Below are 13,131 nucleotides of genomic sequence, written 5' to 3'. Positions count from 1 at the left end.
AATCAAAGGGTCTCTTCCACAGAGGAAGGTACTGAAGCCCAGAGATGGTGAGTGACCTGCTATTGGTCAAACACAAGCCAGACATCACTTTTCAGTTTCTGTTTTTACCCATGAGCTCTCATAAGAGTCAAGACAGTCCTGAGAACCATTCTTTTCCCTCTGCCACTGGATCACACGGAACAGCGATCAGGAGATTCAGGCTTTTGGTTAAATTTCATAAGGAAATTAGTCATGCCCAGGATCAAAGTATAACTAATAACTCGCTGTAACTTTATTGACACCTTAGGTATCTGCATGGTCACCACAGTATCTCACAGATAAAAGGGGACTAGCTTTATGAGCCCCAATCGCCCCTAAGGCACACTTGGAATCCCAGGGACCAAGGTGAAGGTAGGTGTCAATTTCCAGTGTGTGTGCTGCCGGCGCAGTTTCTCTCTGACCCCAGTGGGATGTCCTATACTTCATCCCAGTCTTCACAACGGCTACTCAGAGGTGGCATCAGATCCCACAGGGTAAGGGGTTGTCACCTGTTCTTCTGACCCACTGGCTATAGATCAGGGGTTCCAACAACCACCTCCTTGGATTCAATTAGTTTGCTAGAGCAGCTCACAGAACTCAGAGAAACACTGTATACTTACTAGATCACTGGTTTATTAGAGAAGGATACAACTTAGGAACAGCTGGATGGAAGAGAGGCCAAGGGCCTAAGGGCCTCGTTTAGGGAAAGGGCGTGGAGCTCCTGCGCCCTCCCCCAAACCTCCACGTGTTCACCAACCAGAGCTCTGGGGTTTTATGGAGGCCTCATCACAGAGGTGCAATTGATTAAATCTTTGGCCATTTGTGATTGAACTCAATCTCCAGCCTTTTCCCTCCACAGCGGCTTGTAGGAGGAGGGGGAAACTGAACTCTCCAATCACACGGTTGGTTCCAGCCCCACCCCCAGGTAAGGTCCAAAAGTCACTTCATTAACATAACAAAAGACACCTTTGTCACTCTTATTTAGGAAATTCCAAGGGTTTTAGTAGCTCTGTGCCAGAAAAGGGGACAAAAACCAAATATATGTATTTCTTTTCCTAAATCACAATATGACAAAAGATATCTCCCAGGGTTCAGAGCAACTCCAAAAGTCTCAGATGGCTTGGTTTTCCAGCTTCTCCCAAGCACCTGTACCCGGTCTCTGGGTGCTTTATGACCTGACCAGTTTGTCCATACTGGTGGAACATCTGCATTCCCCTTTCCCAGCCTACTTTATGTCTTCCTTACAATGATGCAATCACACCGTTCATAAAAAGCAGGTGAGAAGACAGCCTGCCCCATGTTGGGGTAAGCTGTAAACTACAGCAGTGGTTTGGCAAGAAACCACATCAGTGAGAACATCTTGTCTGTTTTGGTCCCAGCCGGCAGGACTGAGAGAAGGCAGCCACCCCGGGGCCCCGACCCCACTCAGCCAACCCGGGTAGGGCATCTGCTGAGGACTCACTGCTTTCTTCTTCCCTCTCCCCTCCTACCTTGATGTCACTGGCTTTGTTTTACTTCCCCACCTGCTACATATGTTTATTGACTGTGCACAGAGGCACTGGGACTCCAAAGGGACCTCCATTCTACAGAATCAAACGTTGTCAGGCACAAACCCTAGTACTGAAAAGTCACTATAGAACCAATTACACTTGTTGGTATGATGGTGGCATACCAGTGGTCTGCCACTGCTCACAATCACTGCCAAGGTCCCGTGTGGGATCTGATCTCTTTCAGAGACAGTCAACAAAGTGCAAAGATTTAAACACTTCTTCTGCAGGTACAGACATTTTTTTAATTAATTTTTACTTTATATTGTAGTATAGTTGATTTACAATGTTGTGTTAGTTTCAGGTGCACAGCAAAGTGGTTCAGTTATACATATACATATATCCATTCTTTTTCAGATTCCTTTCCCATATAGGTTATTACAGATTACTGAGTAGAGTTCCCTGTGCTATACAGTAGGTCCTTGTTGGCTACCTATTTTATATATAGTAGCATGTATCTGTTGACCCAAGTACAGACTTTAACCTTTGCTGATTCTCGAATCCTCAGGATTCTAGCTCTGCCCATGCCTTTGCTTTCCACTTCTCTATCCACAGGCTTCAGAAACTAGACCAACTGCTCCTCCGCAACTAGACGTACAGAATCTGCCTGTCCCTTCAAAGGAAGCCAAATTTCTGACCATTCCTGCCAGGTTTGTCTTAATAGACCCTTGCCATCAGCTTGTAAATATCCTTATACTCCAGCTGGCTGAAGGACTACATCACTGCTTTGAAAATACGGGAAGCTCTCCCCACTGGCCCAGGGTGATGTATTACTTCTTCTGCGATTGGTATCACACAGGCGAACACCTAGTATGCGCTGCTTCTCATGGCTTTGTCTTTGATCTTTGACTCTGTTCCTCCTCGTTGATTTCCACCATTACTGTTGTTCTGGGTGCCCTTTGGTCTTTGCCTCAATTCCTCCTCAAAATCCCACCTCAAAGATGAAGAATGCACAAATATTGTTTGGGCACCGTCAACATGGACTACAACAGCGATAGTGGCTGATGGGGCCAGACATTTACCATAGACCAAGCCCTGCTGAGCACCTTACTTGCATCACTTCACTCCATCTTCACAGGAATCCCATATGCACAGCTTTTCTAAGCACCGTAGGTAAGTGTCTTAGTTTGGGTTCCCCCAAAGCAGCCCTTGGTGTGAGGATTTGGGTATCAGTAATTTATTTAGGATTTAGGAGGTGGTACCAGGAAATAGAGTAAGACAGTGATGACCTGGGAAAGGGGAGGTAAGAAAGCCGTGAGGGTGCACTATATGTGGGCAACCACTGCCAGCAGCTGGGCTCAGTCCTCTGGGGGCTTCTGAGAGACTGTGGGCTGCACACAGAATTATTCCACCAAGAAACAAGGAATCTGGAAGCTATCTACCAATTCCCATCTTTTATTGACGGAGGGTCATCCTGGCAGATTTGACTCTTTAGAGAATGTCCAGGACACGAGGACCAAGCCCTCACCTATGGCAGAGCCAAAAGAAGCACGGGAACTCTGTAGCTGATTTTGGAGTGGGCCGAGGTCATATGGATGGGCCACTGATGGTGTCTGCTTGATAATATGGCAGAGAAAGAAGAAAAAGGACAGGGATGACAACAAACAAGATCTGATCTCATCCTAAGTTTATAAGAATATCTATACACCCTTAAAAGAATTTAAAATTCATACATTTCACATAGAGAACAGACTGGTGGGAGGGGGTTGGGGGAGGGATGGAGCGGGAGGTTGGAGTTAGCAGATGTTAGTTTTTTATATAGAATGGATAAACAACAAGCTCTTACTGCATAGCACAGGGAACTATATTTAATATCCTGTGATAAACCATAATGGAAAAGAATATTGTAAAAAAGAATGCATATATATATACATATATATGTATATATATGTATAATTGAATAACTTTGCAGTATAGCAGAAATTAATACAACATTGTAAATCAACTATATTTCAATTTTTTTTAATTATAAAAATAGAAAATGTATCCTTTTAATAACTGTTCATTGAGATACCACCATGGTTCCTACACTGGGGGTATAGAAATAAGCAGAACAGTCATCAGCCTCATGAATTTTACCTTCTAGAACAATTAAGTGCTAAACAAGTGTTGCCATCCAGAGGTCCACAAAAGCCAGAGAAGAGAGATGAGTGTGAGCTGAGATGGGCAGGAGGGCTTCCTGGAAAAGGTGGGCTTTCTGTCATCCTTGAAGAGGCCTGGATAGTGAAGGGAGCTCTGGTACTGATTGTTCCCCTAAGTTAGAGCTTAGGACAATGACCACCACATCACCACAAGGAATCTAGCCCCTCGTGTGCCCTGGTTCTCCCTGTGAAGTTTCTGTGTGATACTCTCCACATGAGGTCTCTGGGTCAGGCCCTGGAGATGATCAATGCTACCCGTAGGGTCCTTGGTCCTGGTCCTTCCAAGTCCTTTCCTGCTTGACAGCTCATTGACCTGGTTTGTGAGTAGAGGGCTGGACTTGGAACTTTGAACCCACTTTGCTTAGTTTTTGTGTTCAGAAGTGGCATTTCAGACATGAGAAAAACCTCCAGCTAGTCCCTAACTGGCAAGTGAAACCCACAGCAGCCTGCCAGGCTGCCTCTTGCTGTCATTTATAGATGCTCAGTACCTCATACAGAGATTAAGTATGGAGTGATTTGGTACCCACGACGCATCCGTGTCTGTCACTTCTTTTTTGGGCATTTTGTTGAAGTTCTGGTGCCTCCACCTGCTTTTTCTCTAAGTCACCAGCATGTTCCTGTCAACCCCGAAAGTGTGAGACCCAGGCTTGTCAAACCAGCTTCTGAAGGTGACACCCACCCATCCTGCCTTGTCACTCTTAGGTATTGTGATTGCCTGTCACACAGACCCTTTAGCACCCAGCAAACCTCATAAGACACCCACTCCCTCTGTCCCTGGTCTGGCCTTAGAGGAGAGAGATTGGGCCATCCTGAGGATGGCAGAGCAGGGCAGGCCTGCTGGGAGAGATGGCTGATATCCCTGTGCACCATTGGCCGCTCAGCCAAACCATGGCAGTAGCGTCATACTAATCTCTCCACCTCCTTTCTGAGCTCCTTCTGAATAAATCTGAGTCCTTCCTGGCCAGGACCTACAAACCTTCACATGACCTTGCCCCTCCAACTCTCTGATCTCACTTTGGACCACTGCCCCAACCCCTCATTCTGCCCCGACCGCTCCTCCATCAAAACAGGACATTCCTGCCCAGGAAATCTGCACTTTCTGGTCTCTCTGCCTGGAACACTCTTCCCCAGATGCCTGCATGGCTCACGCACTCACTGCTTCATCTAAGTCTCTACCCAAATATCATCTCATCCAGAGGTCTCCCTTGAGCCCCCTGTAATACCCAGCACCCCCCTCCACTCTGCAGCCCCCAAACCATATTCCATGTTCTGCCCTGGTGTTATCACACATTGTTGCTTGTTTGTTTCTCCTCATAGTGTCTGCACCAGGGGCTTTGCCACTTCCACTCACTGTTCTGTCACCAGTACCCAGAACAGGGCTTGTCACATAGTAGACCATCAATAGATATCTGTCAATGATTAAAAATAGGGATTTAGTGAGTGTATGCATGTTAAAGGGACTGAACCTAGAGATATGACAACTTGAATATTAAATATTTACAAATTCACCCATACAGATGTCTCTCCCATTGTTTTACTGTGATAGAATTTTCAAGCAATTCTGGCAAAGGCAATTGTCCATTGAATCTTTTGGGAAAATGATCAATCTTATTAATAATTAGGGAGCTGCCAATTAAAACAGTAATAAGATTTTCCAACTCTTTTAGTCACCAATGCTGGGAAAGCTGGAGTAGGGAGGGGATTGTTTACACCTCTGGCCAAAGTGTGGATGCAGTCAACTTCTCTAAGTAATATTCATGAAAAGCCTCGGAATATGCAGTTTTTGAAATGTTATGTCTGAAGAACATTTATTCGTATGGGATTCGTTATTTACAAGAACAGGGTAAATAAGATATGTAGAGTACAATCCCGTTTTTACTTAAGAAATTCTATAAATTTGGATCCCAAAATATTGAGTGCTTATCTCTAGGTAGCAAGATTTCAAGTCACTTTATACTTTTTCCTTTTACTTGCCTGTGTTTTCAAAATGTTTTGTAAGGAATTTGCATGAGTTTTTCACTTTTCTATTATGCGAGCATTATATGGGAAATTGAAAAATAAAGAAGCAAATAAAGCAAAAAAAGCAAATAAAAAGCAAAGATAAAGAAGAATAAATAAAAATCATCTCTAATAAAGATAAATACTAGTAATAATATAATAACAATATTTTATTTTAGTAACAAAAGGTAATATATTTTGATGCTGGAACACCCCCAGCTCTACAGTCCAGCCTTCCTTATGACAGTATTAAAATAAATCAGACAGCTTCAAACTCTCCCCTCCATTTTGTAAAATGGAGACCTCAAGGGCCAAAAGCACAAAGGAAAATCTGTAAGGAGAATTACTTCTGTCATGACAAGGAACATATCTCTACAAGGTGGATTTACAAATTTGAATCACAGATTCTTTTGGTGAATGATACAATGAAAGAATGACCCATTTCTATCTTCTTTTGGGCTTGACTAGACTGTGGAAACCGTGTCACATGACAATCAAAAGTGAGAAACAGGGCTTCCCTGGTGGCGCTGTGGTTGAGAGTCCGCCTGCCGAGGCAGGGGACACGGGTTCGTGCCCCAGTCTGGGAAGATCCCACATGCCGCCGAGCTGCTGGGCCCGTGAGCCATGGCCGCTGAGCCTGTGCGTCCGGAGCCTGTGCTCTGCAATGGGAGAGGCCACAACAGTGAGAGGCCTGCGCACCGCAAAAAAAAAAAAAAAAAAAAAAAAAAGTGAGAAATAAATAATGACCCGGTAATTGAGCAATGTCTTAAACTAATTCTTCGCCAAGACATTCGCTGATGTGAACAGCTACAAAATTAACACACAAGTACCATAGCTTTTCTGTGTAAACCATAACTAGTTAGGAAATACAATTGAAGAAATTATTCCAATTACAGTCTCATCAAATAAGACAACAAAGCAGAGTAATCTACTCTAAAAGTGCCCGATTTCTAGGAGTAAAAAAATCTAAAAATCTACAGAGAGACACAACAGAAGACTTGAATAAATGGAAAGATCACCCTATTTTTTGGATAGTGTAGCAAACTATACTTTCTAAAATGTCCATAACAATATTTCCCTTCTCCCATGATCTTCTTGCAGCGATGCTTTAAAACCCCTTCTATTGAGATGCGAGGCCTTTGTTTCCTCACCCGGAATCTGGGAGCACCTGTGACTGTGGTAGCAGTGACACTATGTGACCTCAGAGCTGAGGTCGTAGAGGCAAACCTGCTCTACCTGCCTTCCCCGTTGCACTAAGTAGTGTGAGCATCCCCTCCAGCCGTTCGGATGAGACAGGAGTCTCGCCTAGATTCTTTCCTCCCTCACCCTTACCTCTGCTTCCACTAGCCCAGCCTCAAGCCCTCTGCCTCCAAAATGCAGTTCCTGTTCCTCCATTCTCTGTATCACCTGCACTGACATCACCCTCATCTGAACGACAACTCCTCACTAAGCTTACTAGCCCCATTTCTCCTCCTGCTGCCTCTAAACCACTGTTACACATCAGCAAGAATAACCTTCATAAATATAAAGCAGATCAATTCTATCCTGTTTAAATAGCTCAATGACTTTCCACTGCAGTTAGAGTTCCATCGTAGTAATCTTAGAAGCGATCCAGAAGGCCCTAGGTGAGCAGGCCTTCCCTGCCCTCCAACCTGTTGTTCTCCCTCTAACCCATCCTGCTCCACCAGCTGCTGTCCAGCTCCCCAGGCACACCAGGCACCCTCTTAGCACAAGACCTTCTCTCTCACTGTTCCTTTTACATGGACCACCTCTCACTCCTTGACTGTGTTCCAAATCCTGCTCATTTTTCATGTTTCAGCTGAAATGTTGCTTTCTTGAAGCAGCCTTCCCTACTTCCCAAACTAAATCCATATCCTGCACTGGGTCCTTTAGATGGACCCACTCCCTGTCCATGCTTGGAGAGGACGGATGTGCTAACTGCATTGCTGACTCCCTTGCAGCTAAGGTTCTGGATGCTGGCCTGGTTCTACCCAGCAATTGCTACTGGCGCCATCATGAGAACATGAGTTTTTTCCGTACTGTATCAGTTTTCAGATTCCTGACAGTGAAGAGGGAGAGGGTATAGTGACGTTAGTGGTCATGGTGCCTCTTGATCTGCTTCCTAAATTATGGATCATGGCCCTGGGTATCCACTCAGCAGCTCCCCAGGTGTTCAGGGGCAGCTTTGATAAGACACCTATGTGGGTGGCAGTGAGTTCTTGACTCTGGTTAAGTTCCACTGTGGTGGCAGCCCTGGTGAGACAGCTCTACAGTGTTCTGGGAGACACTCCTGAAACCCAAAATTAAGCTGCTCCTTCATCCCCTCCACTGATTTCTCCAAACACCCAGTTCCTTGTATTAACTTACATCCAGTTTAAAATATCTAGATTTTTTTTCTGGTTCATACACTGGAAACTGACTGATGTAATCTGCCTTTTGAACTCTTTCAGAATCCTTATCACAATTTGTAGTTATATATTTATTTGTGGGGCAGTTTGTTTATGTCTGGGTCACTGCTGTGTCCCCAGCACCTAGCACAGACCCTGATATACAAGAGTAAATGAATAAATATTGGCCAAACCAATGAGAGAATTTAGCACTTTCAAATGTATGGGTAATTCACTCATCAACTGATCACAGAGATAATTAGACTCGTACCCCAGTTACCTCCTACATCTTTAAACAACAACAAAATTGCAAAATGTCTAAAAGGAATACAAATACAGTTCTGTTTTTTATCAAGCACAAAATACTTAGAGCTGCAGCCTACAGCCCCAGTAAGAGAGATTGTCCTAGAGAGCTGATTAAGAAACTCCGCAAATTATGGGAGTGTAAAATGGTACAGCTACTACGAAAAACAGTATGGTGATTCTTCAAAAAATTCAAAATAGAATTACCATTTGATCCAGCAATTCCAGGTATGTACCCAAAAGAATTGAAAGCAGAATCTTAAAGAGATGTTTGCATACCCATGTTTATAGCAGCATTATTCACAATAGCTAAAATGGGAAGCAACCCAAGTGTCTATCAATGAATGAATAGATAAGCAAAATGTGATATATACATACAAGAGAATATTATTCAGTCTTAAAAAGGAAGGGAATTCTGACATAGGCTACATACAACATAGATGAACCTTGAGGATATTACACTAAGTGAAATAAGTCAGTCACAAAAAGACAAATACGGTATGATTCCACTTATATGAGGTACTTAGAGTAGTCAAAATTGGAGATAGAAAGTAGAATGGTGGTCGCCAGGGACTGGGGGCAGAGAGAAATGGGGAGTTATCATTTAATGGGTATAGAGTTTCAGTTTTGCAAGATGAAAAGGACTATGGATATGAATAGTGGTGATGGTTGCACAATGTTATGAATGTATTCATACCACTGAACTGTATATTTAAAGTGATTAAGAGAGTTAATTTTATGTTATGTATATTTTACCACAATAAAAAGAATAAAGAAAAAAATAATAAAAAATAAAATAAATTTTAAAAATGTTTTTAATTAAAAAAAATAAACTTCATAAATTAATCCTCATCAAATCTGATCCAACCTAATGCCTACTCAATCAAGAGACTTTGTAGGCTCACTGCAAAAGGACAATCGATGTAGTGACCTGGGCAACTCCAATTATACTATTGTTAAATTAAAAGGCTTGTCTAGGCCAGGTGGTTCTAGGTGTAAGGTCTGCAAGTTCTTGGCTCAGAAGGAAACTTTGGTGTTGGACCAAAGAGTCTCCAACCTCAAGTGTGAGATTTGAAAGAAAGAAGGAGTTAATCCACACTTGAATTCAATCAGTGTTTTGATTTTTTCGTTTGTTTGTTTGTTTTATTGCGTCTGAACACTGCAAAGGAACATAACAGCAGATGAGCATTAGTATACATAGATCCAACCAAGGTGATGTTCACAAAGCATCAGTTTCAGGCAGGCGCTGCCGCATGGTGGCCGCAGCACAGGCTTCAAACCACACCAGCCTTGATGCAAATGTCTCTGCCACTTATGAGCTGAAAAACTTTGAGAAACTCATTCAGTTTCCTCATTTATAAAATAAAAATCCTAGTCATCTGTATGACTAGTCACAGGGTTTGTCTCTGGGATTTATATAAAATCATGTGTGTAAAATACTTAGCATGGAATTCAGAACATGTCTTATGTGTGCTTGACAAATAATTATTATTTTTACTGTTTAATGCATATATTTTCCTTTTCCTCCATTACAGAAGGTGACGCCTAAGCCATCTGTTCTGAACTTGGAAAAGGATTCACTGGTTCTATTGTCATATTGTTAGTTCCAAGTACTTCTGTTGGGGTAAAAAGGTTCAAAAATGTACGGTACCGTCAAGAACGAACACTGCAACCCCAGAAAGCATTTTCTCATTTGTGGGATTCTTGTCACTGCTCACATCCTTTTGAAGCCAAACCCACTTCACCTCATCCCAGGTGGTCCCACTGGAGCTGTCCCTTTCCTGGGGTGACCACCCAGCATACTTCAACTGCTGGACATAGTGACCATTCTGGAGGTTAGCATGTGTCCCAATACTGTTAATAGGACACCTTCTCTGGAATTGATACTGGTGTGGACAAAAGGTCTACGTTCTCAGGCACTGCATGCTATAGGGGCAGTGTGGGCTGGGAGGAGCCTCACAGCCACCATCTTTTCTATCTGAAGATAAGCTCATACATAAAGGAAAACACTGCTGAGAAAGAGAGAGAACAAGTCAATGAGTTCAGCAGATCTAACCATCATCCTTGAATAGGATTTGTCACCTTCTGACATTGCATTATATAGTCAGTGAACCGACTTTCTTAATTTTAATCTGGGCTAGACTGAGTTAAATTGGATGCCTGCCATTTCTATCCGAAACAATTGTGACTCATACTGGCTGAGTTTGGGGTACCCTCAGAAATAGGCCCTGAGACAAGAATTCAAGTACAAGTAGTTTATTTGGGAGGTAATCCAAGGAAATACAAGTTAGAGAGTGGACTAGTGAGTCAGTAAAGGCAAGGGAGCCAATAAATGATTCAGGAAGCCAAAACAATAGTGTATAGTTGGGCTGGTTATCGCTGTGGGCACCTAGAGCTTAATGACACCAGGGAAGCTCTGAGATCCAGTGTAGTCTATGAGACTAAGTGTTCCCCCACAAAAAGCAGATAAACCAGGGTATATACAGATCAGTTTCCATCAGTCATTGGTTATAGCCCAATCTGAAGGTGTTTATTCTCTGATATTAACCTGTCTTTTGTGTATTTACCAGGAACTGGCTGCCAGATTAAGCCCTTGGGTGAAAGAGAGGCAAATGCTGCAGTGAAGATGAGCCTGTGGGAGCTACAGTGTGAGGCTCCAGGGGATGTAGATGGACCAGCAGCAGCCACTATAAACACAAGGGTCAGAAAAAAATCCAGAGAAAGATGAGTGATAATAGAAACTTATGTTTATATTAAGAGCGCTTAATAGGGGGGTTGCCCTATCTTGCTTGATCCCCCAATGCATTCTACTACCTCACTAACAGGAATCACCATCCCTATTTTACTAAGGAGAAAACCAGATACAGAGAGGTTGTGTAAGTTGGGGAAGCACACACAGCTATTAGACAATAGAGCCTCAAGCCTGAGTTTTCTAATTCCAAATCCACAACTGTGCAGGACCGGGATAAGTTTGGTTTCAGAGCAACTCTGAAAGAATAAGCCTTTAGCAGACAGAAAATTCACCTCATATGCATTATAAGATGACTGGGAATGTGACATTTTTTTCCTGTTTTCTCTTTTTTCAAAATTCTCTGTGTTGTCAATATATTAACTTTATATTGAAGAATATATTTATGATTACAAAAAAGATCAGGCTAGTCTGAAAAGCTAAAAAGTCTGCACAATTGAAATCTTTAAAAGTCATCATCTCTATGAAGTTGAAACAGCCTCTCTGAGCAGCAACCTATGTCAGAAACGCCTGAGTCTGGTTTTCTACTGCGTGAGATTGTAGGGCAAATGTTAAAGGGAACATGTCTTCAATATTTCATAACCTTGCCACATTTCAAGATGAAAAATATTCCCAAGAGGAAGATATAACAAGGTCAAAAGGTGCCACCCATGGCTTTGGTTTTAAAGGAGTTTACAAACCAAATAGCTTACAAACTTAAGAGGTTTCCAGACAATGGGACAGGCATCTGAGAACGCCCATGGAGCCTCCATTCCTGGAAGACGTCAGACTTGTCTTTGGACCTGGACCTCTCCTGAGGAAGATTAAACACGACTTCAGCAGTAAATATGAGGAGAAATTTTGAGTGCCTGTTGATCTCTGACCACCCTATTTGGTCATTTGGAAATAATCAAAGACATACTGTGAGCCTAGAACGACAACAATAACAACAACAGTTGTTGTTAATAGGTAATGACTCATATCTTCAACAAATGTAAATTGAGCTCCTACTGTATATCAAGCAGTGTGCTCAGAGGTGGGAAGTTAGGGGTGACCCATGCCCCCCTGTAGTCATAGCTTTGTGGAGCAGAGAGAGGAGGAAGCAAATAGGTGATTGCAAATTGTTGCCAATTCTATAAAGGGTATTATGAAAGCTTGGAACAAGGAAAGAGTTTCAGTTCAGCTGAAACTTAAAAGATTGACTTAAGCAGCCAAGCCAAGAGTGGGCACAGTTGGCCGGAGCTTTGGCTTCCTCTAGGGGTCACAGATGACCAGAGCTTTCCTGATAGAAAACATCTATCTGGGATGACAGTGAAGTGACTCCTGTTGGTGTGAAAGCCCAACACCACCATGGCCAGCCCTGGAGGGAGCCCTGGAGCAAATAAAACCCACAGAGTAGCTCCAGCATCATTCAGTCACTATCTTGGGCTGTCCTCAGAAAGGGCACGCTGGTGGGTGGCTCCCTGCAGCTGAGGCCAGCTCAGGAGGAGGTGACAGCAGAACAGGAACTGTCAGCCGACCGCACTCTCCACAGCTGGGAGCAGCTCTTTGCAGGGAGAGCTGGGTAGCACGTTTGTGTCTACCACAAACTCTGCACTTCTGGAGAGTAAATGAGAGCATGTTCTTAAAAACATCTGGCGCACCAGAGACGTATCATACATGTCAGCTAAATCCTCATCATTATCACCTACTCATCTCAATTCAACAACAGTCAGCAGGTCCCAGACATCCCCTTCTCAAACATTTTTTATTAAGTATCTGTCCTTGGCATATTCTGCAGCCACAGAATAAAATGCTCCCCTCCTCTAAAACTTAAAAAAATATCCATTTCAAAATGCTTTCTTCTCCATGAAATCTTTTCAGATCCTACTTACTACTTTAAGGGATGTCAGTGGTTCATGTGACAAATATTTGTTGAACCTATGGTCTCCTAGGGCTGGAAATACAATGGTAAAAATCTTCAAGTTTACCTGCCCACTCCCACCCTACTCTGACCGAAGTACTGCAGC

General features: G+C 43.1%; 1 long non-coding RNA gene across 1 annotated transcript; it reads left to right on the top strand.

Annotated features, from left to right (window-relative positions):
* LOC141279644 (uncharacterized) lies at positions 1-9,946 on the top strand. The gene is made up of 3 exons (XR_012334227.1): positions 1-47; positions 878-943; positions 9,930-9,946. It is a non-coding gene; the product is annotated as an uncharacterized lncRNA (long non-coding RNA).
* The last annotated feature ends 3,185 nt before the right edge of the window (positions 9,947-13,131 follow it).

The sequence above is a fragment of the Tursiops truncatus genome, chromosome 10, assembly GCF_011762595.2.
Source record: "Tursiops truncatus isolate mTurTru1 chromosome 10, mTurTru1.mat.Y, whole genome shotgun sequence".
NCBI classification, from domain to species: domain Eukaryota; kingdom Metazoa; phylum Chordata; class Mammalia; order Artiodactyla; family Delphinidae; genus Tursiops; species Tursiops truncatus.
This window is presented reverse-complemented; position numbering and strand designations above follow the sequence as displayed.